The 27,807-nt window shown below is 42.0% G+C and overlaps 1 long non-coding RNA gene across 1 annotated transcript; it reads left to right on the forward strand.

The window, feature by feature from the left end:
* Positions 1-2,418: 2,418 nt before the first annotated feature.
* LOC113883953 lies at positions 2,419-6,457 on the forward strand. Its single transcript, XR_003508775.1, has 2 exons — positions 2,419-2,481; positions 5,884-6,457. It is a non-coding gene; the product is annotated as an uncharacterized LOC113883953 (long non-coding RNA).
* Positions 6,458-27,807: the final 21,350 nt, after the last annotated feature.

Here is a 27,807-nt window from a genome sequence, read left to right on the forward strand (position 1 = left end):
ATAATATTCCAGTCCCCACTTCTCAAGCAGAAGGATGGTCTATTTTCTGACCATCTTTCCATGTACATAGGGTGTTTTTCTTCTCTTCTTTATGACCATCTGTCATATTCAACTTTTTCCTAGTGGTTTTTTTTCAAAAGAAAAGGGAAAAGCAATCTCTCCTTCATTGTACCTCTTCAGGTATCTAGAATTACCTGTGATAGTCTCGACTGGAACCAACTTTCATATCCATTCACAGAGGGAATGGGTTTATCCTTGCATGGAATTTTGCTTCTTTGTGATCCACACCTCTTCCCTTCCATTCCAAGCCCACTTTGGGCTTCTCTGATGGCTCAGCTGGTAAAGAATCTGCCTGCAGTGCGGGAGACCTGGGGTTGATCCCTGGGTTGGGAAGATTTCCTAGGAAGGGAATGGCTACCCACTCCAGTATTCTGGCCTGGAGAATTCCATGGACTGTATAGTCTCTAGGGTCACAAAGAGTCAGACACGACTGAGAGACTTTCACTTCACTTCATTTTGCAATGGAATACTATTCAACATGAAAAAAGTCTGTTGATACTCAAGACAACATGAATGAATCTCAAAATAATTATGCTGAAGGAACAAGCCAGACACAGAGAAGTACATACCAGAGAATGTCATTATATAAAAATGTGAAATCACTTCTAATGACAGATTGTAGATTGGTGGTTGCCTGGGAATGGAAGGGAGGAGGTGTGGATTACAGAGAAGCACAATGAAACTTTGGAGGTGATAGATATATTTTTAATTTTAATTAGACTGATGCTTTTATTGGTTCATACATGCCAAAACTCAATGAATTGTACATTTTGAATATGTGTTGGCTTTGTACCTCACTTGTACATTCAAGTGAATAAAGAAGCATAGAGTGAATTATTTTAGGCAGTGTTTCTCCAAACTTTGCTGATATTAAAAAGCTCCTAGTACCTACAATTAACATACTCAACAGTGGAAAGCTGAAAGTGTCTCCTCTAAATTCAAGAGCAAGACAAGAATGCCCACTCTCATCATTTCTATTTAACATAGTATTAGAAGTACTAGCTGGGCTTCCCGAGTAGCTCAGCTGGTAAAGAACCCAGCTACAATGCAGGAGATCCTGGTTTGATTCCTGGGTTGGGAAGTTCCCCTGGAGAAGGGATAGGCTACCCATTCCAGTATTCTTGGGCTTATCTGGTGGCTCAGATGGTAAAGAATCTGCCTGTAATGCAGGAATCTAGGTTCAATCCCTGGGGTGGGAAGATCCCCTGGAGGAGGGCATGGCAACCCACTCCAGTATTCTGGCCTGGAGAATCCCCATGGACAGAGGAGCCAGACAGGCTACAGTCCATGGGGTTGCAAAGAGTAGGACACAACTGAACGACTAAGCACAGCACAGAACAGCAGTGTTAGCTACAACAATCAGTCATAAAAAAGAATGAAATTCTGCTATTTGCAACATCATCATAGACCTGGAGAGGGCTTCCCTAGTGGCTCAAACGGTTGAGAATCCGCCTGCAATGCAGGAGACCTGGGTTCGATCCTGGGGTCAAGAAGATCCCCTGGAGAAGGGCATGACAACCCATTCCAGTGTTCTTGCCTGGAGAATCCCATGGACAGAGGAGCCTGGCGGGCTACAGTCCATAGGATTGCAAAGAATCAGACACGACTGAAGCAACTTAGCATGCATACATGCATGGACTTGGAAAGGATCATGCTTAGTGAAATAAGCTAGATAAAAAGAAGACAAATTCTGTATGTTTTCACTGAAACATGGAATCCAAAAAATTAGATACTTCCCTGGTGGTCCAGTGGTTAAGGTTCCATACTTCCACTGCAGGGGGTACAAGTTGGATCCCTGGCTGGGTGGGGAACTAAGATCCCATATGCCATATTATGTGATAGAAAACAAAATACAATTCAAAAAACAAAACAATGAATTTTTAAAAAAGAAGCCCCTGGTGCTGTGTAAAGTTCATACTCCTGGTCCCACTGCTGAGTACTCCATGAAGCACCAGGTGAACTGTGCTTCCAATAAGAGCCTCAGTGATTCTCAAGCTCGGAGAAGTAGGGAAACCCTGGTTTAAGGCGGGTCACAGCTGAGAAAGAATGAACTTTCCCTCACCTTGACCAAACCGTCATCAGGTGAAGCTAAATGGAAACCACCACCATCAACAAGCAGGGGAAAAAACCTATGCGATTTCCTAGTGTTTTCCACAAGTACATGACCCTTAACCACCATATAGCAAGGGTTTGTCACCAGGATCTCCCTTAAAGAGCTTTCTCAGCACCCCCAGGATCTTATATCATTGGATGAATTGGGAGAAAACTGAGCTAATGAGTGAAATGGCCCTCCACAGAGTCCATGTTGTTATCCAATCAACATCTGTCTCCTATAAAAGAAACTCAAAGAGCCGTGTTGGATGTCTCATCTTGAAAGGAGTTTGACGTTTCTACTTGTTCAAGAGCTGCATTGCAAGCCAGGTAAAGGGATCTACAGTTTTTTGCACGTAACTGTAGTGGTGTGTTTGGAAATCATTGTAGAAGCTCTTTTCATCATTACTCAGTGAGGTGAGAGTTTTTTTTTGGGGGGGGGGCTATCTTTTTAGATTCAATGATCATTGCAGTTCCTCAGATTTGTTTTCCTGTTTTGCCGTTTGTCTGCTTTTCTTTTTTCCTTAATTTGTTGATGTTCTTTGTTTAGGAAGGACATTAACTCTTCTATGTGTATAAAATAGTGACTTACCAGAACTTTGTCTGTGATGTCTTAATGCCATTCAAGAGTTTTCTTTCTTCCTTTATTGCATTTTTCTGAGTAATATATAAGTGCTTCCCTTACTTAGCAAGACTGAAAATATGCATTCAATCTAAGAAACTAAAATAAATAAAATCAGTGGAAATAGAGGAGGAAATGTAAAAGCCTAAATTAAACTTGGAACCAAATACAATACCATGCCTGAAGGGTAACACTAAAAGCTTGTTCTTATAAACGGTGACAAGTAGATCAATTTGTTGTTTTAATGAGCATTTGGTGAGCAATAACAAGAAATAGAGTCAGGTAAAAGGTAATGTACAACTGCATATTAAAATACCTGATAATTTATGTGAAAGGGATAGTTTCCTTGAAAAGTTACCAAAACGGATCAAGAAGTAACAGAGCAGACAAATCACTCCAGAAGATAAATTCACACCTCCACCTAAAGAGCCTGAGTGGCCTATTGCTCTGAGGTCTGGAAACCTTTCAAAGGCACCTTTTTATAAAGATAATTTTACCTCAGCCCAGCACCCATAAAAATCTCCATGATGAAACTGGGGCATAGTCTAACTCAAAAACCTTCTTTGTAAAGTTCCTAACATAATGAACAAATAAAATCTTTTTAAAAAACCTTTAACCTCAATTTTAAAAGTCTATTTATTTTTAATTGGTGGATAATTGCTTCACAATATTGTGTTGGTTTCTGCTATATAGCAACATGAGTCAGCCATAAGTGTATATATGTCCCCTTCCTTGTGGCTCTCTGTCCCACCTCCTACCCCATCCCACCCCTCCAGGTTGCCACAGGGCACTGGTCTAAGTTCCCTGGGTCATACAGCAAAGTCCCACTGGCTATCTACTTTACACATGGTGGGGTACATGTTTCCACGCAACTCTCCCTATTCGTCCCACCCACTCCTTCCCATTCTGTGTCCGCAAGTCTGTTCTCAGTATCTGAGTCTCCGTTGCTGCCCTGCAAATAGGTTCATCTGTACCATCTTTCTAGATTCCATGTGTATATACATTAATGTGATATTTGTCTTTCTCTTTCTGACTTACTTCACCCTGTATAATAGGATCTAGGTTCATCTGTCTCATTAGAACTGACTCAAATGCATTACTTTTTATGGCTAAGTAATATTCCATTGTATTTATGTACCACAGCTTCTTCATCCATTCTTGTCAATGGACATCGAGGTTGCTTCCATGTAACCACAGTTTTTCAAGTGTGTAAAATGTTAAAACACAATGAACACTCACCTACCCTCCTTAATGTTAACAACTTAACATTTTGTTGTAACTTTAACACATGTTTATAACATTTGTTGCTATTATTGTTGTTGGCTGAATCACTGAAGAATCAGTGGCAGACTTTATGAATTTCTTGCCTAAATGCTTGAACATGCGTCTCCTGTTTAAAAAAAAAAAAAGGAGGGGGCATTCTCCTACAAAAACTGAATGCCACCATGGATTAGAAAATTACTTGTACCAGTTAATAAAGATGGCCATGAGTTTATTTCAAGAACACAAGGATAGGTCCAAATTAGAAAAATTGATAAACCTTATTAGTGAAAAAAAGCAGAAAGTCACATTTACCAGCAAGTGCTGCAAATGCATTTGACACAATTCCCTGCAATTGCTGATAAGTTCTCAAAGAATAGAAATGCTGATTCTAAAAAAGACAATCTGCCAACACAAATAATGTAAAAAAATGGTGAAATAACCAAAGCATTTGAGCTAAAGGCATTCTACAAAGTGAGGCAATTTTCGATGTTTTTCTCCCTGTATTTGAGTTCAATTTCCTTGATCTCATGCATCAAATATTTTTGGAGAAACTCCATAGTTACTTATACATTAAGTTGACTTCTAAAGTTTTCCGTCACCTTCAACAGTCACAAAGAATGCACCGTCTGGTATATTGTAAATGCTGACCCATCAAAATAAAACTGCTATACCACTTTTAAATGTAAGTATAAGCCTCAGTCTTCACCACCATCATTCATATGAAATACACATAAACAAATTTTTCTTTATCTCAAGCTTTGCCTTATTTACTTCTCTTTAATCTGTTCTTCCATTTCATTCAATCTCTCCTGAAATGTGTCTTAATATAGTATGTTATGCTTTAAAGTCTTTTTTGATCACTCATATCATTGTTCTCTGCAACAAAGATATATATTAATATGTATATGTATATGCTTGGATTTAAGGCAAATTCTTCTGACCATGATGTTCTAACTGTAAAACTTCTTCTGAACTGGGTTACAGTTACAATTCGTATACGTGTGATCAAACTAACACTGCTATGGTCTGAACATCTGTGTCCCCAAATTCATATGTTGAAATCCTACCCCTTTCAGCGAAAGTATTAGGAGGTGGGGGCCTTTGGGAGGTGGCTAGGTCAAAAGGACTGAGATCTAATAGGTGAAATTAATGCTCTTAAAAAGATCCCACGGACCTCCTTCTCCCCTTCCCCAAGGTGGGGATAAAAGGAAAAACCTGCAACCCAGGAGAGGTCTCTCACCGGTGATACTGGTTTCCTGATCTCAGAGTTGCAGCCTCAAGACCATGATCACTATATTTCTGCTGTTTATAAGTCACCTAGTCTGTGGCATTTTGTTAGAGCAGCCTAAATAGACTGAGAAAATATATTACAACACAAAAATATATTAAACACAGAAAACTTTTAAGAATCGCACCTACAGTCATAGAACACGTATACCTTTTTTTTTTGTTTGCTTAAAAAATTTTTTTGTTGTTTTTGTTCTAGTACAGTTTATTTACGATGTTGTGTTAGTTTCTGCTGTATAGCAAATCAGCTATATATAGCTCTACTCTTTTTTAAAGTGTTTTCCCACATAGATCATTAAAGAGTATTGAGAAGAGTTCCCTGTACTATACAGTTGTTTAGCTGCTAATTTGTGTCCAACTCTTTTGCGACCCCATGGATTGTAGCCCATCAGGCTCCTCTGTCCATGTGATTTCCCAGGCAAGAATACTGGGTGTGGATTGCCATTTCCTTCTCCAAGGGGTCTTCGCAACCCAGGAATTGAATCCTCATCTCCAGCATTGACAATAGTCAACCTTTCGGTTTATCTAACCTTAACATTTTCCCCCTCTTATCCCTACAGACAAGATTCATTATGATCTCATCACCTCGAGTTTATGGTCAGTCAAACTGGTTTCCAAGAATAACTCACATCAAGTGTTCATATCAATTATACAAACAATTCTTTTTGTTCTTTGCTGTATTCATCGTTTTGCTTTTTGGAATTGCCATGGCAGCTTTCCCTCTGGATCGCAAGACGTTACTCCTGGTAATCACAATAATTATTACTGCCATCGTTTTTCTCATCATTACTGGAGTGCTCATTTTTTATGAAGTCTGCCGAAAGCTGGAGGAATTTATCCCTCCCCAAGTGGAAGAATCATGGAGGTATAGAATCGAACACATTGAAATTTAAGCTTCAGCAACAGATTCCAATCGTCAGCACCTGACTATCATCTTATCTGAAATCTGAACCTCCTTGGGACTTTGAACCTTTTTAGTCTTTTGAGCATTTTAAAAGGAATAAACGTTGACTTTTTAAAAGGTTATGATTTTGGAAAGTTCTTGTTCCCTATTGCCTCTGTGAAATCTCTTCCTGGGGAAAGCCCTTTTTTCCCCTCAAATATGTGACAGACAAATATACCAGTGTTCTCCCACCTGTTTTTATTTATTTTTGGCTGTACTGGGTCTTCGATGGTTTGTGTGGGCTTTCTATAGTTGCGGGGAGCAGGGGCTACTCTTCGCTGTAGTGCATGGGTGTCTCACTGCGGTGGGGTCTCTTGCTGCGGAGCGCGGGCTCCAGGGTGCTTGGGCTTCAGTATTTGCAGCTCTCAAGCTCAGTTGCTCTGTCGCATGTGGGATCTTCCCTGAGCAGGGACTGAACCTGTGTCCCCTACATTGGGAGGCAGATTACTATCCTCTGCACCACCAGGGAAGTCCTTCCTTCAAGAAATTTTTGCTTGTACCAACTTCTTGCTCTCTTCGTCCCATCACTTACAACCTACCTCTTACTCTGGCTTTTCATATCAGCTCCTGCTAATTTTATCATGTACGGAGGTGACCCACTGAAGACTCCAGGTTCCCAACTCATGACTCCTCACTTGCAATGTCCCAGTCTTATCTCCGCTATTGAAGTGGAGCAGGACCCTATGGCCCTTGCCCTGCATGTCCTCAGCCTGCCTTTTGTGTGTGAAAAAAACTTGAGCCAAAGAATAACTTTAATCAGAGGGAGAAAAGGCGGAAGCTAAGAACAGCAGTCAAATAGGACAAAACAATAGTCAGTAAGCAAAGTCAAGGACCTTTAGATCCTTCTCAAGGATTATAGATAATATTCTGAGCCATATCCTGTGGGCTGTGTTGTAGAGACCAAACCCCTCACCAGGTGGAAGAAATTAATGACATGATTATCGGACTGTAGCCAAGACATAAGCTGCCACAATTCCAAGAATTTTCCCCAAAGAAATGAAAACAAATCAACCCTGGAACACACACACAATGTCACATGACCTTATTTTACTGTTCCTAAAACTGACATCAAAACCATTTTCAAAAATGGTTTTGTGCACTTAAAAACTTAAGAGAGTAGATCTCATGTTGTATTCTTACAAAAAAAAAAAAAAAGCCAAGAAGCACAATAAATGGTTTGGAGGTGAAGGATATATTTATTACCTTGATTTTGATCATGATACCATAGGTATAGGTATATGTCCAAACACATCAAAGTGTATATATCAAATAGGTATGATTTTTTAATATAGTAAGTATGCCTCAAAAAACTAAACACAGTGGAAGCCATTGTTAATGGGAATTGGTTCTGGGTGGTGGAATACTTCTATTTGGATCTTTCTTATTTTTTTCAAAGTCTCCCAAAGAACATATGTGTTGCTTTTTAATCAAAACCCAGCAAATTGTTAAATTTGCTGGACGGCCATACGGCCCACCATAGATGATAATATAGGCATCCTACTTAAAAAAAAAATCCTAGATAATGTATAAGTTCAGTTCAGTTCAGTCGCTCAGTCATGTCTGACTCTTTGCGACCCCATGAATCGCAGCACGCCAGGCCTCCCTGTCCATCACCAACTCCCGGAGTTCACTCAAACTCACGTCCATCGAGTCAGTAACATCTTACAAAAAAATGTCACTGAAATTGCCTTTGAACTGGACTCTTGGCTTCCCTTCCTTCCATACCCCTCTGTCATCTCTTGTTAACTGAGAGCATGGTTTTTAAAAAAATTTATTTTATTGAAACATAATTGATTTAACAATGTGTTAATTTCTGATATACAGCAGGCAGTTATACATGCATGTACATACACATATACACTTTCTTTTTCATATTATTTTCCATTATGGATTATCACAGAATACTGAATGTATTTCCCTGTGCTATGCAGTAGGACCTCACTGTTTATCCATTCTCTATATGATAGTTTGCATCTGCTAATCCCAAACTCTCAATCCATCCCACCTCCAACGCCTTCCTCCTTGGCAACCACAGGTCTATTCTATGTCTATGAATCTGTTTCTGTTTCATAGATAAATTCATTTGTGTCACATTTTGATTTTTATATATGTAAAAAATTCTTAATTTAAAATTTTATTGGCCAGACCACATGGCATGCGGAATCTTCCTCAACCAGGGATCCAACCAGTGCCCCCTGCATTGAGAGCAGAGTCTTAACCACTGGACCACCAGGGTCATATTTAAGTATGACCATCTGTGTCATATTTCAGATTCCACATATAAGTGAAATCATATGATACTTGTCTTTCTCTTTGTGACTTACTTCACTTAGTATGACAATCTCTAGATCATCCATGTTGCTGCAAATGGCATGATTTCATTCTTTTTTCATGGCTGAGTAGTATTCCATTGTGTACACACCATATCTTTATCTGTTCATCTGTTGATGGACACTTAGCTTGTTTCTATGTTTTGGCTCTCATGCATAGTGCTGCAATAAACAGGGGTGCTTTTTAAAAAATGTTTCTTTTTGGCTACACTGGAACTTTGTGGCAGTGTGAGGGCTTTCTCTAGTTGCAGCAGCGATCGGGGGCCACTCTTCCTCGTGGCATGAGGGCTTCTCTTCTTGCAGAGCACGGGCTCTAGCGTGCTCGGACTCAGTAGTTGTGGTGCACGGGCTTAGTTGCCCCGTGGCATGTGAGATCTTCCCGGACCAGGGATTGAACCCTGCATTGCTGGGCAGATTATTAACCACTGGACCACCAAGGAAGCCCTAACAGGAATTCTTGGGTCTGTCCTGCAGAGCGACAGATCAGGGAGCAGCTGGCTAACACACCTCTGCTTGTAAACTGCCTTCCCTGGCCACGCTGGATCAGTTATTTCCCTTTCTTTCTGTCTCCTCTGTTTAGCTGCATACCTGCCCAGCTTCGCATGGCTCAGTTGTTACACAGGAACTTAGAGTTACCTCACCTTTCCCTCTACCTCCAATCACTTTTCCCTCATGCCCAATTCCATCCTGCTCATCTTACAACTATCCCAACCCCCTTCAGCTTTGGGGAGGTGGATCTGAGACTCGTTCTCCTCTCTCTAGTTTGTCACCTCCCTTGGCAAAGCCTCGGCACCTCAGCGTTTGGCTTGCTGTGCCTGGTTTGGTAATGGTGTTACGATTCCCCAGAGGTGCTTGTGGAAGACTGGTCCTTCAAGAAAGGATCTGGAGAATTGTGCTTTCAACAAGTGCCCTGGGGTTTTTCAAGCCCAGTGGTGGTTGGGAAAAACTGGTATAAGGTGGGTTGCAGCTGACAAGGACACTTTCCTCAACTTGACCGAACCATCATTGTGGTGCATGCGTGCTAAATCACTTCAGTCATGTCTGAGTCTGTGCAAACCTGTGGACTGCAGCCCACCAGGCTCCTCAGTCTGTGGGATTCTCTGGGCAAGAATACTGCAGTGGGTTTCCATGCCCTCCTCCAGGGGGTCTTCTTGACCCAGAGACTGAACCCATAGCTCCTGCATTGTCAAGCAGGTTCTTTACCACTACTGTCATCTGGGAAGGAAGTCCAAACCATCAGGCGAAGCCAAATGAAACAACCACCATTAATAGCCGGGGGAGAACAAATGATCATTTCCTAGGTTTTTTCCAAGACACATTATTCTTAACTACCACATAGCAAGGGCTTCCCTGCTGGCTCAATGATAAAGAATCTGCCTGCCAGTGCAGAAGACATGGGTTCGATCCCTGGGCCAGGAAGATTCCCCAGAGAAGGGCATGGCAACCCACTTCAGTATTCTTGCTTGGGAAATCCCATGGACAGAGGAGGCAGGTGGGCTACAGTCCACGGGGTCTCAAAGAGTCAGACACGACTTAGGGACTAAACAACAATAACAAACTATAGAGCAAGTGTTTGTCATCAATCTCTCCTTTAAGAAGCTTTCTCAGACCCCCGCATCTTATATCATTGGCTCAATTGGGAGACAGCTAAGCTGATGCGTGAAAAAGGCTTTCCATAGAATCCATGTTATTGCAGTTACCCAATCAGGATCCTGTCTCCTATAAAAGAAACAGAAATTGCTGTGTTTAGCATCTCATCCTGAGGTGTGTTTGCTGGTTTCTGTTGTGAAAAAGCTGCATTTCATACCAGGTAAACCCCACCATCACCTCTATTTATTTATAAAAGCAGTGATGTGTCTGAAAGTCATTAAAGACTCTCCTTTTCTTATTTCTAAGTGAGGTCAGGGATACCTTTTCAAGTTCACCAGCCATTGCAATTCCACAGTTTCTTGTTATACCGTCTGTTTTTCTACTGGTTTTCTTTCTTTATTGTCAATGTTTTGTGTATATAAGGGACCCTATGCAAGAGTTCAGGAGGGCGTGGAAACACACTGAAGTATTCTTACCTGGAGAATCCCATGGGCAGAGGAGGCTGGCAGGCTACAGTCCAAAGGGTCGTGGAGAGTAGGACGTGACTGAAGCGACTGAGCACTCACACATGCATGCAAGAGTTCAAATTACCTTTGATAGCATTTGTCTCAAGTACACCTTGCTTTCTGCCTCTACTCCATTAAACCTAAATTAATAGGGGTTTTGCTTTGTGATCTGTATCACCCATACTGAAACTAGTATAACAATTTTAAATGATGCATTTAAGTAATTCTGACACTTCCTTAAAATGAGATCTTGAGTCTCTTCTCGTCCCCAAGCAAACCTCAGGACTATGAGCTATGCCCAAGTGCTCTGTGGAAATGTTCCAGAAGTTTGTGATAGTTTCATTAAAGTTATTGAAATAAGCATTTAAAGGAAATTAACATACTTATGTTTCCTGGCAACCTTCCTTGGTCATCCTAGACCCTAGCCCTTTGTTTCAGTCCATCAGGACACATTACAACTTAGAGTGAATAGAATTCAAAACTTTGTCTAAAAGCAAAAATAAAATTGAAAAAAAAAAAAAAAAAACTTTGTCTAAAAGCAATGTCATGGCAAATGGAGAGATGGGTTCCCAGTCAACCTCTGATTTATTTGACCTCATTTTTCTCTTCTAACCTCTGCAGATAAGATCGTCATGATCCCAACTTTTCAAGCTCATAACCTGAGGAGCTAGCTGCTGAGACTACAGAGTTTATACAAATGCATCTGGCTTTTTTATTTTGGAGTAATCACTTTGTTCCTGGAACTCTCTGCAGTGGCTTTCTTTGCTGATCAGATACCTTTTCGTCTAGCAATGATGATGGCTATTTCTGGAACTGTTTCTATTGTCATTCCTGCAATCTTTGCCTTGTCTGAAGCTTGTCAAAACCCAGAAAATTCACCTTTAAGCCTAGAAGAATTATCAAACCTTAGAAACCCCCAGAAGCTTAGAAATAGCAATTTTGAAATGGGAGCACCAAGCACAAGCACCTGATTTATAGTGCTTTTTATTTATTTTTATTTATATTTATATTTATTTATTTATTTATATTTATTTATATTATATTTATTTTTATTTATATGTTAAACCCCAAATACCTTTGTGCCTTTGGACAGTTTAAAAAATCCCTTGAGCATTGTTTTAAAAAGAAATAAACTCTGGCTTTTAAAAAGCTTACTATCTGATTTTTGGAATGTTCTTGCCTCTATGAAATCTTTCTGCAGAAATCCTTGTTCTTTCGAATTCACGTCAAATGAAGGAACCAGGTTTCGCCTCCCTGTTGCCATGACTACCAACCTTCTTGCTCCCTTCCACCCATCACTAAGATCCGGTTGCTGCTTCTCACTCTCTCTTCACATCAATTCCTGTGGACTTTAACATGCACAGAGCAGACCCTTCCAGGCCCACAGGTGCCTAGCTCACAGCCCTCCTCAAGACCCTGCATCCTCTAAACACACAGCCCCGTTTTTTTTTTTCTTTTAGCTTAACATTTTATTAAAAAAATAAATTATATTTTGTGTTGGGGTATAGCTGATTAACAATGTTGTGATAGTTTCTGGTGAAGAGCAAAGGGACCCAGCCACACATGTACATGTATCCATTCTCCCCCAAACTCCCCTCCCACCCAGGATGCTCCATAACATGGAGCCCAGTGCCAGGTACTCTGCAGTAGGTGGTACGTGTTACAATAGTAACTTGTTGGTTATCCATTTAAGATACAGTAGTGTGTTCATGTCGATCCCAAACTCCCTAAACATCCCTTCCCCTTGGCAACCATAAGTTCATTCTCTAAGTCTGTGGGGTTTTTTACATTTTTCTTTTTTAAAATATGTATTTACTTGGCTGTGCCAAGTCTTAGTTGCGGCCTGTGGGATCTAGTTCCCTGAGCAGGGATGGAACCCGGGCCCCCCGCACTGGGAGCAAGGAGTCAGCCACTGGACCACCAGGGAAGTTCCTCCCATAGCGCCTTGACTTTCTTCTTGTCCCTTTTGGGCTCCAAATTTTTCACCCCCTCTGACCCTCCTGTATATTCCTGGCACTTTTACTGGCCTATCCACGTAGTCCAGAAACCCAAGAAGCCACACCTCCTGGAGCAAACGACACGAGAAAGTGTCCTTCAAATCATGATCACAGAGTCCAGTCACCCATACTGCGATCCTTCTATTTCATTATATCTTCTCCTTTGCTGCCAGGCTGGGAACTGGCAAATGTGTCTGCGAGAAAAGTGCCTCAAAAGAATATCTTCCTTCCCTTTGTTTGATGTTTCTGGGTGCCCCTCCCCCCGCCACCATTGAGAAATGGACTCACCATGCCACCTACTCATTCTAGAAATCTCACCAGTCAACGGCCCTACCCAATGGTCCTTGATATAGGAAGATAGAGTCCAGAATCAAGGACCTGCAAGCAATTCTTCTCTCATGCTAGAACAGCTAAAAGTAATTTGCAGAGGGAGCCGATGCAGATAGTAAACAGAGGACAATTTTTTTTCTTTCAACATATAATTACTATCCTCAGGTCTGGGGTAGTAGGCTGTATCACAAAATGAAACAAGAATCAGACTGTGTGAAGGATCAGTAACCAAGGCAAGGACACTTGGAAATTGAAAACGAGGGCAGAAATTGAAAAGTGAAAAGATTTGGAAGATGAAGGAGAGAAGTCGACAAGGTCAGCCATTTGTGATGGGGACAGTGGAAACAGTGTTTAAACACATGAGGTTTTTAAAAAAACAGTTCAGTTTTGCAAGATGCAAGAAGTTCTCTGGACAGAGTGCACTGACAACCTGAATGTACTTAATGTCACTGAATGTCCACTTAAAAATGGTTACAGTGGTAAATTTCATGTTATGCCTGTTTTACCACAATCAAAAATCATTTTTTAGAAATGGGATATGGCAGAAGAAAACAGGATTCAAACTGATATGGGGGAAAAAAAGGACTTCAAATGAAAGTTCCCACCAATGTATGACTTGGGGGTGGTGCAATAATTGCTAACATAAAGGAAGGGCTATAGAAGATATACTTTAAATTGCAAATGATAAAGAGGATTAAAGTTGGTCGTTGAGGCTGAAGTCCTCAGGGGGATTTCGTAACCTGTAGGACCATGCTGCTACTGCTGCTAAGTCGCTTCAGTCATGTCCGACTCTGTGCAACCCCAGAGACGGCAACCCACCTGTCCCTGGGATTCTCCAGGCAAGAACACTGGGGTGGGTTGCCATTTCCCTCTCCAATGCATGAAAGTGAAAAGTGAAAGTGAAGTTGCTCAGTCATGTCTGACTCTTAGCGACCCCATGGACTGCAGCCCACCAGGCTCCTCCATCCATGGGATTTTCCAGGCAAGAGTACTGGAGTGGGGTGCCATCGCCTTCTCCAGTAGGACCATGAGTCATCCCCTAATAACCTTCTAGACCACTCACTGGTATTTTGTGGAGGGGGGTGCGGTGCACTGCATCTTCGTTTTTGCAAGCAAGCTTTCTCTAGTTGCAGCAAGTGGGGCCCACTCATTGCTGTGGTGCACGGGCTTCTCATTGCACAGGCTCCTCTTGTTGCAGATCAGAGGTGCTCAGACCTCAGTGGTCGAGGTGCATGGGCTTCGTTGCTCTGCGGCATGTGGAACCTTCCTGGACCAGGGATCGAACCCATGTACCCTGCCTTGGCAGGTGGACTGCCATCCACTGTACCACCAGGGAAGTCCCTGTTGGTCTTACTTTTAATATCTGCTAGAAACAACACATATGCACTGGAAATGAAAGGCTGACCAAATCCAGGATTCGTGAGTTCACAGCAGCAGAGTTCATGTGCAAATGTGTTTCTTGCCTCTTCTGTTGATGTTCCTCTTCCTATTTTTTCAAAAAGTACGAGGCCATGAGGATCTCCATACAGCAATTTTTATCACAGCTCTTCATAGAATTGTTGGTGTCAATGAGATTTATGATGCCCCAAGAGCCACATAATTCTATAAATCCTTAGCTACCTGACTACATTGATTTTTACCCTCTGTTAATGCATACTCGTACCTCATGATGAGAAAATGTAGACTGTACCAACAAATCAATTTATTTGAGCCTGTTGTTTTTAGATGCAGAACAGAATCACCTGATGAAAAAAATTTTTTTAAAAAGTCTGCTTGCCAGGAGAATCTAATTCTGATGTGTACATCCAGCTGAAGATCATCAGTTTAGGCTGAGCAGGGGCACTTCTGATTCTGTTGATTTGATGAGGTTTCAGTGAGTAGTTCTGTCTGATGAACTGGGGGTGTAACCCAGTAGGACCTTTGGGGGCCTTCCCGGGACAGACTATCCCACACCCCCAACCCATGTCCTCCAGCTGCCTCTTGTCTGCAGAAAACTTTGGCTTCCTAGACCTTCCCCAAGTTCCAAAGGATAAATTTAATCAGAGAAGTGAGAAAATGTAGAAATTACATTATATACAAAAGGAAATACTCAAGCAAGGCAATAGTAATTGTTGTTTAGCAATAAACAACAATTGTTGTTTAGCAATAATTTGTTTAGCAATTAAACAAAGTCAAGGACTTTTAGTTCTTCCTCAAGGGCTACCAGTTATCTTCTGAGCTATGTTTTTGAGTCTTTTGCAAGTATTTCAACTCCCATCAAGTGGAAGAAGTTAACTGCTTGCTGACCACAAGCACATAGACCCCAGCCAGCTTGGAACCAGAAGGTTGATGATGTTGACTCCCCAGTTACCTCACCACCAACCAGTCAGAAGAATGTTCATGAGCTGATTATGTGCCCACAACCCCTCTCCTTTATCTTGGAAGCCGTTGGGGAGTTTGGGTGTTTTGAGCACTAGCTGCCTGGACTCCTTGCTTGGTGCCTGCAATAAACACTGCACTTTCACCAAGACCCACTGTGAGTAGATCTTACTGCATGTGGGTAAGCAGACCCAAGTTTGATTTGGTAATAGAAGAAGCAGTAGACTCCTGCTTTTAATGAAATACTTTAAAATTATCTTCTTTCTTCATCAAGAAATCTTTCTCAGCCCCTTCTGAGATTCTTGCTTATCCTTGGTGTAGTTTTCAACTGGGAATATCAGATAAAATAGATGTACAGTCTACTTGGGAGTATGCAAAGACAGAGGCTTCCTTTCTTTGTATGAGGAGTTCCAGGCATTGTGCGGATGGCCAAATAGAACTGAATATCTGAAACAATCGTTTTTATTTTTAATATTTATTTATTTATTTGGCTGCATTGGGTTTTAGTTGCAGGACTAAAGATAAGCAGGATCGCTGATCTTTATGGCGGCATGAGAACTCTTAGCTGCAGCATGTTGTATCTAGTTCCCCAACCAGAGATCGAACACCAACCCCCTGTGCTGGGAGTGGAGTCTTAGCCACTGGACCACCAGGGAAGTCCTTGACTCAGTCATTTTTAAATTTTGCTGTTGTTGTTTAGTTGCTCAGTCATGTCCAACACTTTTGTGAACCCCTGGACTGTAGCCTTCCAGGCTCCCCTGTCCATGGAGTTTCCCAGGCAAGAACACTGGAATGGGTTGCCATTTCCCTCTCCAGGGGATCTTCCTGACCCAGGGATCGAACCCACGTCTCCTGCATTGGCAGGTAGGTTCTTTACCGATGAGCCACCAGGGAAGCCAACAGAGAGGGCTTCAGAGTCTCCTGAAGGGCTTACTGAAAGCCAGACTGCTGGATCCCACCCCCAAGAATTCCTAATCTGGTAGGTCTAGGTTGGAATCTCCAGAAGTTGCATTTCTAACAAGATCCCAGGTGATGGTGCTGCTGCTACCTTGGAGAACTCTCTTTGAGAAACTCTGATCTATTCCACCTGCCCAGGTCTGAGAGGGAGGTTTTACCAAATACCAAAGGTGTTATGACTACTCTATGGTGCCAAAGAGACCGTAGAAGGAAAACAGACTCCGAGTTGAATCCTAATTCTGCCACTTCCTGCCTGAAAACTCTGTGCAAATTATTTAACTGTCTGTACCTGGTTTTCCTGTTGGTAAAATATGGATGATAATACCTGCCTCACAAGATTCTGTCTGTAAAACACTTGGCCTAAAGTAACATACAGGAGATAGCATTTCTGATGGTGACCTTTCTCATAAATAGTTTATAAATTTCTCACCACTCTTCTCAGTCCTGGCTGCATATTAGAGTCATCTGGGGACCTCCTGAGGCCCAAACACCATCCCCAGAGGTGTTGATATAGTAGCTGGGATGACACCGTGGGTATGTTTTCATTTTTATTGCAGTATAATGACTTCCCTGGTGGCTCAGACGGTAAAGAGTCTGACTGCGATGTGGGAGACCCAGGTTTGATCCCTGGGTCAGGAAGATCACCTGGAGAAAAAAATGGCACGCCACTCCAGTATTCCTGCCTGGAGAATTCCATGGACAGAGGAGCCTGGTGGGCTACAGTCCATGGGGTTGCAAAGAGTCAGACACAACTGAGTGACTTTCACTTTCCCTTCGCTTTCAAAATTGCTTTACAATGTTGTGTAAATTTCTGCTGTACAACAAAGCAAATCAGCTATTCATATATTCTCTTTTTCTTGGACTTCCCTTCCACCTACCCCTATTCCCACCTATCCAGGTCATCACAGAGCACTGAGATGAAATCCTGTGCTATCCAGGAGCTTCCCACTAGCTGTCTATTTTACATATGGTTGTGTATTTATGTCAAGCTTCCAAGTGAGTCAGATATACATCAAGAGTAGAGAACCACTGACTTAGTAGTTAACAAACTAGTAGAAGACGAAACAGTAGAAGGACCATGTTTAGTTCCTCAGTGGAAGACGTTATCCGTGTGACATAGACCCATAATGTCTTGAGAGTATTCAGAGATACCTGGGTGTTCCCTGTGCTAACACTAACAAGAGTAAACTCACTACCAGTCCCATTAGTGAAGTCCTTCATAGCCCTCCAGAGAGGGCAAATTACTGTGCTGAGTAGGACTAAGTGCTCATCTGAGGCTTAACAATGGCATCCCCAGAAAGTTCACATTACTCTCATTATCTAATCAAGCTCCTCTCCCTCTTAAAAGGAAAAGGAAAGGCTTCAACTATTCTCCGAAGGTTACGCCAGTTAGGTTGGAAAGCCTGCTAGCTGATTTCTTTAAACTCCTCCTCATTTTTAGGTTTACATACTACTGGGTAAGTAAAACAAGACTGTCTTTCATGAAAGTGTTAACTTTTTGCAGATATATGCATTGAATTAAGAAAATTTTGTAAAAAAAAAAAAAAGAAAATTTCAGTTACCATTTTGATAAGTACTTTAAAAAATCGTGAATGGCTCTGAAATGTAATCAAATGATTTATCGGCACCTATTGCAATACTCCGGAGAGGGCAATGGCACCCCACTCCAGTACTTTTGCCTAGAAAATCCCATGGACGGAGGAGCCTGGTAGGCTGCAGTCCATGGGGTTGCTAGAGTCGGAAACGACTAAGTGACTTCACTTTCACTTTTCACTTTCATGCATTGGAGAAAGAAATGGCGGCCCACTCCAGTGTTCTTGCCTGGAGAATCCCAGAGACGGGGAAGCCTGGTGGGCTGCCATCCATTGGGTCGCACAGAGTCAGACACGACTGAAGCGACTTAGCAGCAGTAGCAGCATTGCAATACTCATATGGGCTTTTTTTCATATACTTTTTAAATGTGGTGGTGTGTTATGTGAGATTTTTGTCATGCTAAGCCATCTTTCCGTGCTTGGGATAGCCATTATTTGTTGGCTATATGTGTGCGTGTGTTTTCTTTTTAAATATTGATACAATGCTCAATGGGCTTCCCAGGTGGCACTAGTGGTAAAGAACCCGCCTGCCAATGCAGGAGATGTAAGAGACTCGGGTTCGATCCCTGGGTTGGGAAGATCCCCTGTGGAAAGGAATGGCAACCGACTCCAGTATTCTCACCTGGAGAATCCCATGGACAGAGGAGCCTGGTAGGCTACAGTCCATGGGGTTGCAAAGAGTCGGGCAGAACTGAAACGATTTAGCATGGACACATGATGTTGAATGCTGAATTTAAACTAGAGTATTTCTTAATTATACATGAAGCATTCATATTTCCGTATAGTTAACAACAGTTTGTTGATAACTTCTTTGTCACTGAGAAGATTGTTTAAATCTGGGAAATGAATGCATGAATGAATAGCTAATCCGATGTAAAAATGGATGCCAGGATATTATCTGCAGTGCCTGTTACTGTAATTCCATCCCCAAAGACAGTACATTAGTTGGTAAGTCGTGTCCAACTCTTGTGACCCCAAGGACTGTAGCCCACCAGGCTCCTCTGTCTGTGGCATTTCCCAGGGAAGATACTGGAGGGCGTTGCCATTTCCTTTTCCAGGGAATCTTCTCTACCCAGGGATCAAACTGGCATCTCTTGCACTCAAGCAGGCGAATCCTTGACTGCTGAGACACCTGGGAAGTGCATCTAAAAGGTATATAGACGGTAACTTCTGACGGATCTTCATGGAGGACAAAAGTACTGTCTGAAACCTAGCCTTGGGACTTCCCTGCGGTCTAGTGTTTAAGACACGGTACTCCTAAGGCAGGGGGCTTGGGTTTGATCCCTGGTCAGGGAACTAAGCTGGAGGAGGAAATGGCAACCCGCTCTAGTATTCTTGCCTGGAGAATCCCATGGACAGAGGAGCTGCAGGCTACGGTCTGTGGGATCGCAGAGTTAGACACGATTGAGCAACTGAGCACACACACACACGGGGAACTAAGATCCCACATGCTGTACAAGGTGGCAAAAAATACAAAACAAACAAAAACCCACACCTAGCCCTTTACGTTATCTTCTAAGAGTATTACATCCAATAAATAGTCTAACAAGTCATGTTCACAGTAGATTTTTAGATTGTATTTAAATAAAATGTCATCTCAAATAGAGAGAAATATTAATATTTTGCATATCTAACACATTACTTTTTTTTTTTTTTTTTTTTGCAACCGCAGCAGCAAAGACTCACTATGTTTGAGCCTCATAACTGGAGGATAAGGCGACCAAAAAGCATGCTGCAAAAACCTTTTTACATTCGCTACCGGGATTCCCTCATCCTCACCAGCCTGGGATTCGTGACTTTGGCTCTGGGAATTGCTATCACAATCGGAGCTTTTAACAACGTGGTTGTCCTCCTTGGGATGACGCTTGATTTTCTGGGTGTCCTTCTTGGTATTTTTGGGGGTATAAACATGTACACCACCTACTCGTGCTTCCAGAGCTCCTTAGAAGCACGAGGGGCAGCTGAGAACATTCACCTCATGTGGTGTCAGGTTCTACATCAAGAGCCTGAACTCTTGGCCAGCATCCGCTTATAACCTCATATTTAACCTGAATATCTCTAGGACTCCAATTTTGTTTTATGCAGCATTTTCAAACTTGAAATAAAATTCTGAAAGCTACTGTGAAAGAGATTTTCAATATCCCCCCTTTTTTTTTTTCTCTTAACTTGGCCACACCAACGCACTGGATTTGCTGTAGAAGTTCATGACTGTTGACTTCTGATCTCTGGTGAAAGAAGGGAATGTTAGAGTACAGGTGATGACGTTAAACCTTGCCATATAGAAGAGATACCTACACGGACTTCTCTTGTAGAATCCAGTCTTTCCACTCATCCACAGAGACTTGTGAAATCTGTTTTGGGCCCCTGAATCTCGGCCTCAAACTGCCCAGTTCTCCAGAGATGGACCTGGAGTTTGTACTATGATCTCTTAGGCTCCAGCCTCAGTTCTCATGTGGATCCAATGATTTGGAATGGAAATATAGTGCCAGTAACCCATGTTCCTGTCTGAGCTACCAGGGAAGCTTAAGAGGTGGGTGCTAGTTGTAAAGAGCCCGCCTGCCAATGCGGGAGACATAGAAGACGTGGGTTCAATCCCTGGGTGGGGAAGATCCCCTGGAGGAGGAAACAGCAACCCACTCCAGTACTCTTGCCTGGAGAATCCCATGGACAGAGAAGCCTGGTGGGCTACAGTCCAGGGGATCACAAAGAGTTGGACAAGACCAAACCGACTTAGCATACAACCCATGTTCCCAGCATAGCTGTCAGCCAACACCAATTGTCTTATTGACTTCTCTCCTTAGTGCTTCATTCATAGCTGACTTCATTCACAGTATGGCACATCGGTCCCTGGTTCCCTGACCAGGGATCGAACTTGCACTCCCTGCACTGGAACCTCAGAGACTTAATCACCAAACCGCCAGGGAAGTCCCCCCTCTTCCTTTGAACTGGTATTTCCTCCTATTGAAACGCTCATTCTTCAAAACTCGTGCCGTCTCGTGATAGCACGCCTCCTCCGCCTGGGACTGTCCTCTTAAGGTCCGACACACCGTGTGGCACCTTATTCCTCATCCCCCATCAGCCATTGACAGCTTCTCCTGTCCTACTGTTTTGCTCTCATGACTATTATTCTTGAGGACAGGGATGGCCCATCAGCACAAAAACTGCTTGGTTCTTGTTGGAATTTAAAAAAATAACTTTGATTGCAGGGACTTCCCTGGTGGTCCAGTGGTTAAGAATCCATCCTACAGGGGGTGTGGATTTGATCGCTGGTTGGGGAACTAAGATCTCACATGCCTCTTGGCCAAAAAAACTAAAACATAAACAACAGAAGCCATGGTGTAAGAAACTCGATAAAGACTTTACAAGGGACTTCCCTGGTGATCCAGGGGTTAGGACTCCTTGCTCCCAATGTGGGGGGCCTGGGTTTGATCCCTGGTTAGGAAACTAGGTCCCATATGCCACAACCAAGACCCAACAAAGCCAAATAAATTACTATTTTTTTCTAAAAAGACTTCATAGATGGTCCACATTAAAAAAAATTCTTTTTTTCATTGTTTAACACATTTTATTGAAGTATAGTTGATTTATAATGTTAATTTCTATTCTACAGCAAAGTGACTCAGTTATACACATATATTCTTTCCCATTATAGTTATCACAGGACTTTTTGAACTTTTTATTTTATATTGGAGTATAGCTGATTAACAAATGTTATAAGTTTCAGGTGGACAGCAAAGGAATTCAGCCATACATATATATGTATCCATTCTCCCCCCAATTCCCCTCCCATCCAGGCTGTCACATAACACTGGGCAGAGTTCCCTGTGCTACACAGTAGGACCTTGTTGGTTATCCATTTTAAATATAGCAGCATGTACATGTCAATCCCAACTCCCTATCTGTTCCACCCATCTTCCCCCTTCCCTCCCCAGCAACCGTAAGTTCCTTCTCTGAGTCTGTGCCTGTTTTGTAAGTAAGTTCATTTGTATCATTTCATTTTAGATTCCACACATAAGCAGTGTCATAAAATATTTCTCCTACTCTTTCTGACTTACTTCGGTCCATATGACAATTTCTAAGCCCATCTATGTTGCTGCAATTGACATTATTTCATTTTTTTAATAGCTGAGTAATATTCTGTTGTATATATGTACCATATCTTCTTTACACTCCTATGTCAATGGCCATTTAGGTTTCTTCTATGTCTTGGTTATTGTAAACAGCACTGCAATGAACACTGGGGTGCATGCATCTGCATCCTTTTGGATCATGTTTTTCTCCAGATATATGCCCAGGAGTGGGATTGCAGGATCATATAGTAGCTCTATTTTTAGTTTTTTAAGGAATCTCCATACTGTTCTCCATAGTGTCAGCACTAATTTACATTCCCACCAACAGTGTAGGAAGATTTCTTTTTCTCCACACCCTCTCTAGCATTTATTATTCGTAAACCTTTTGATGATGGCCATTCTGACCAGAGTGAGGTAATATCTCATTATGGTTTTGACTTCCATTTCTCTAATGATCAGCAGTGCGGAGTATTTTTTTTCATGTGCCTGTTGGCTGTGTTTATGTCTTCTTTGGAGAAATGTCTATTTAGATCTGCACATTTTTTTATTATTTTTTTATATTGAGCTGCATGAACTGTTTGTATATTTTGGAAAGTAATCCCTTATTGGCTGCATCATTTACAAATATTTCCTCCCATTTTGTAGGTTATCTTTTTGTTTGTTTTATGATTTCCTTTGCTGGGCAAAAGCTTTTAAGTCCCATTTGTTTATTTTTGTTTTTAAACCCATCCATTTAAAGTGTGTGGTTTAGTGGTTTCCAGTATATTCACCATTGTGCAATCATCACCAACTGTACAACATTTTCCTTGCCCCACCCCAACCTCGTAACCTATTTCCTCCCAGACATGTGTGTGTGTGTGCAAAGTCGTGTCCAACTCTTTGCAACCCCATGGCCTAGAACCCACCAGATAACCCACCAGGCTCCTATGTCCACGGGATTCTCCAGGCAAAAATACTGGAATGGGTTGCCATTTTCCTTCTCCATTCCTCCCAGACATAGGCAGCTAATAATCTACTTTCTGTCTCTAGAGATTTGCCTATTCTGGACATTTCACGCACATGTAGGTTTTTGCAGCCAGCTTCTTTCACTTAGCATGTTTCTAGGCTCCCCCATGTGTACCTTGTATCAGTACTTCATTTTTGGTTGCCAAATCATATTCCATTGCATGGAGAGACCATATTTTATTTCTTCATTCACTACTTGGGCAGCAGCTTGGTTTTGGGCTCTCTCTAGCCAATGACCTTTTTGCTACACTCCATACTTTATCACCCACAACAGTGCCTTGAATTCTCACTTTTAATCATTCCAACCTTTTAAGTTCTTTTTTCACAAAAATTAATTAACTTCTTTATTTTGGCCACACTGGGTTTTCACTGTTGTGCCTGGGCTTTCTCTAGCTGTGGTGAGCTGAGGCTCCTCTAGTTGCGGTGTGCAGGCTTCTCACCGCAGTGGCTTCTCTCGCTGTGGAGCGTGGGCCCTAGGACATGGGGGCTCAGTAGTTGTGGTGCATGGGCTTAGCTGCCCCTCAGCATGTGGAATCCTCCCAGACCAGGGATCGAACCTGTGTCCCCTGCATTGGCAGGTGGATTCTTAACCACTGGACCACCAGGGAAGCCCTTTTCAGGTCCTTCATGCTATTGTTCCCACTGTTGAAATTCTTTTCTCATGAGACTGCCAACATATACAGACACACACATACAAAATCTCCCAGTTCTCTCAATTTCCATGAATCCTCTAATGTCTTCATGTCTCCCCTCATTTGAGTTAGACCCTGTATTTCACCGTGATTGGTTCCTTTCAAAAGTCTCCAACTCTCCTTATCTCTCCCCCTCCATTCTACCTTCTGCTTCTTAAAATACACGAAACTTGGTCAATATAAGAATTTACTGGGACTTCCCTTGTGGTCCAGTGGCTAAGACTCTGAGCTCTCAGTGCAGGGGGCCCAGGTTCAATCCCTGGTCAGGGAACTAGATCCCACATGCCCAACTAAGAATTTACATGCTGCAGTGAAAGAGCCTGTGTGTTGCAACTAAGGCCTGGTGCAGCCAAATAAATAAATAAGTAAAACATATTTTAAAAAAGAAGAAGAATTTACTTCTTGGATGGCTGTACTGAGGCAGTTAAACATTATGCCTAAACTGACGTATGTTGATCTAAAATCAAGTTCACCCACGTCAACTGGGCATCAGACTTCTCGTCCATCTTTATTTCCAGCCCCCAACTTCTCCTTGGACTGGGAGACTCCTTTCGCAGGAGACTTACCACTTTAACACAGATAGACCTAGGCTTACTCAGTGAAAAGTTGGTTGGCCTCTTTATGCTCCTTCTGCAAATTCACCGGTTGAAAAGCCTGTTTGAGGAGATCCTGAATGGCTTTTCGATGCTTTATTCTTAACACAGGCAGTAAAGAATTACCAAACATCTGAAGAAAGCTCTATGATGAATGAGTCACCCAAGCAAGAAGACAAAAAAGGAACTAGGAAAGAATAAAACAATGCAGGGTGCCTTCCCATTCCCAACAGAAGAATAATTTCCTGCCTAAGAAAAGCCATACTCAGGAAAATTATCAATCAAAGGTGAGGTTAGGATAGAGATATTTTCAGACACACAAGGTCAGAAACATTGGCTTGACATGTACTCTTTCTCAAGAAGCCTAACAGGAGCTTGCCTGGTGATCCAGTGGTTAAGATTCTGAGCTTCCAACGCAGGGTGTTGTGGGTTTGATCCCTGGTCAGGGAACTAAGATCCCACATGCCGTGCGGCCACACACACACACACACACATACACATGCATGCATGCACGCACACCTTACAGAAACAAATTCTTAAACCAAGAAAGTGAAAGCTTTTTATAGAGACATAAGAGTTAGGGGAGATTACAGCTCTCTTGAATCAAACCAAGAACTAGAACCCGAGCTTTCTGGTTCTCAGTCCAGTGGTGATTTTACTATGTTACACTGTTTGCAATATTTGTCTCAATAAAACTGTGAGTTTTAGAATACAAGATTCACTTTACGTTGCCACAGTGCTAAGGGAGACTTTCCAGTTGGTCTTTGAATTTAATATTATTTAAGCACCAACATCGGAGAAGGCAATGGCACCCCACTCTAGTACTCTTGCTTGGAAAATCCCATGGATGGAGGAGCCTGGTGGGCTGCAGTCCATGGGGTCGCTAAGAGTCGGACACGACTGAGCAACTTCACTTTCACTTTTCACTTTCATGCATTGGAGAAGGAAATGGCAACCCATTCCAGTGTTCTTGCCTGGAGAATCCCAGGGATGGGGGAGCCTGGTGGGCTGCCATCTATGGGGTCGCACAGAGTCGGATACGACTAAAGTGACTTAGCAGCAGCAGCAGCAAGCACCAACATGGAGAAGGAAATGGCAACCTTCTCAAGTATTCTCGCCTGGAAAATCCCATGGACAGAGGCGTCTGGTGGGCTACAGTCCATGGGGTCACAAAGAGTCGGACACAAACTGAGCGACCAACCACGAAGCACCAACATAAAATACTCTTATAGACCTACTGTGGTTTCCTTGACCTGTCAAAATGCTATTGTCACAAATGAGTCTAACTGGTGAAATCTGGTCAGTGTCAGCCTCCTGGTGCTGATAGTATAATACTAACACTGGGAGAGGCTGGGGGACAGGCACAAGGGACTTCCCCATACATTTCTTAGCAATCTCCTATGAATCTGTCATTATTCCAAAATAATAAGTTTTAAAATTAAATTGTATGAAAACACAGACTACTGAAATTTATAGACCTGGAGACTGTCATATAGAGTAACTCATAAAGAGACAAATACCATGTATTAAGGTTTATATGTGGAATCTTAAAAAATGATGCAGATGAACTTATTTGCAAAGCAGCTATAAAGACACAGATGAAGAGAACAAACTTATGTATACCAAAGTGGGAATGGCAAGGGGCGGGATGAATTGGGAGGCTGGGATTGACAGATATGTACTATTGATATTATGTATAAAATGGATGAGAACCTGCTGTAGAGCTTGGGGAACTCTACTCAGTCCTCTGTGGTGACCTAAACGGGAAGGGAATCCAAAAAAGAAGGGCTATATGTATATATAACAGATTCATTTTGCCATACAGCAGAAACTAACACAACACAGTAAACCAAATATACGCCAATAAAAATGAAAAACAAAAAACCAAAACCAAAACCACCTAATGTCAGTTTGTCTAATTTTACATTGAAAAGTAAAAGTGAAAGTGTTAGCTGCTTAGTTCTGTCCCTCTCTTTGTGATCCTATAGACTGTAGCCTGCCAGGCTCCTCTGTCCATGGAATTCTCCAAACAAGAATACTGGAGTGGGTTGCCATTCCCTTCTCCAGGGGAATTTCCTAGCCCAGGGATCGAACCTGTATTTCCCACATTGTGGGCAGATTCTTTACCATCTGAGCCACCAGGGAAGCCCCCTACCAAGAAATACCCCAAGTTCAGTTCAGTTCAGTCGCTCAGTTGTGGCCGACTCTTTGTGACCCCATGAACTGCAGCACGCCAGGCCTCCCTGTCCATCACCAACTCACGGAGTTTACCCAAACTCATGTCCATCGAGTTGGTGATGCCATCCAGCCATCTCATCCTCTGTTGTCCCCTTCTCCTCTTGCCCCCAATCCCTCCCAGCATCAGAGTCTTTTCCAATGAGTCAACTCTTCACATGAGGTGGCCAAAGTATTGGAGTTTCAGCTTTAGCATCATCCTTCCAAAGAACACCCAGGACTGATCTCCTTTAGAATGGACTGGTTGGATCTCCTTGCAGTCCAAGGGACTCTCAAGAGTGCTACTGTAATTATAAGGATTGACCACAGGGTGTCACCAGTGGCCTGTCATAGCTCTCTGAAAGTTTGTTTTTAACTCTCACTAAGTAAGAGTTGTCATTTGGGAAGAAAGGAGTTGTTCTTCTTAAAGAATAAAGAATGTAAATTTAATATATTTGAATATGTTCAAACATATTTTTTCTAACTGGGTGCACTAGGAAGTCCCAGTATCTCATTCTTTTTTTTTTTAAGATGAAAACACAGAAACCCCTAAGAAAAGGTATAGAGTTTACCCAAGGCATTTAAGACAGTCTCTAGAGGAATCTCACTTCTCAGAAGTGTGGTCTGTGGACCAGTAGTGTTGGCATGGCCTATGAATTTGTAAGATGTGCAAAAAAAACCAAAAAAAACCTCCCCTCAGGCCTCACCCCAGGTGTACTGAATTACATTCCTAACAAGCTCAAAGGTCCACCCACCACACTCTAAGTAGTAAAAATCTAAGACACATGGGGGTTCAGGATGTTGGGACACATGTACACCTGTGGCTAATTCATGTCAATGTATGGCAAAAACCACCAGAATATTGTAAAGTAATTAGCCTCCAATTAAAATAAATTATTAGAAAAATAAAAAATAAAAAATTTTTTTTAATAACTTCATTGAAAAAAAAGAAAGAGACTTAAGAAAATAAATGCAGGCATGGGAAATACCAGTTGCTGCCAATACTATAAAACTGTCCTAATTTGGAGCTCACCGAATCGAATTACAATTTTAACCTGAATTGGATTAAATATTGTGTTATAATGTGTGCAAATGCATAATTATACCTACAAAATAATGTTTGCACATATGTGTGTATGCACATAAAATATGTATATTGTATTCCATGTTTATTGTATATCAAACTTTGGTCCTGATTTTGCAAAAAAAAGTTTAAAGGTAGCTTGTTTTATAAATTTAGACCAAATCATCAATATGATTTAACTAGCCTCGTGATTTTTTAAATGAAATGATATATTCTATGATCA

The sequence above is a fragment of the Bos indicus x Bos taurus genome, chromosome 25 (assembly GCF_003369695.1).
Source record: "Bos indicus x Bos taurus breed Angus x Brahman F1 hybrid chromosome 25, Bos_hybrid_MaternalHap_v2.0, whole genome shotgun sequence".
In the NCBI taxonomy this organism is placed as follows: domain Eukaryota; kingdom Metazoa; phylum Chordata; class Mammalia; order Artiodactyla; family Bovidae; genus Bos; species Bos indicus x Bos taurus.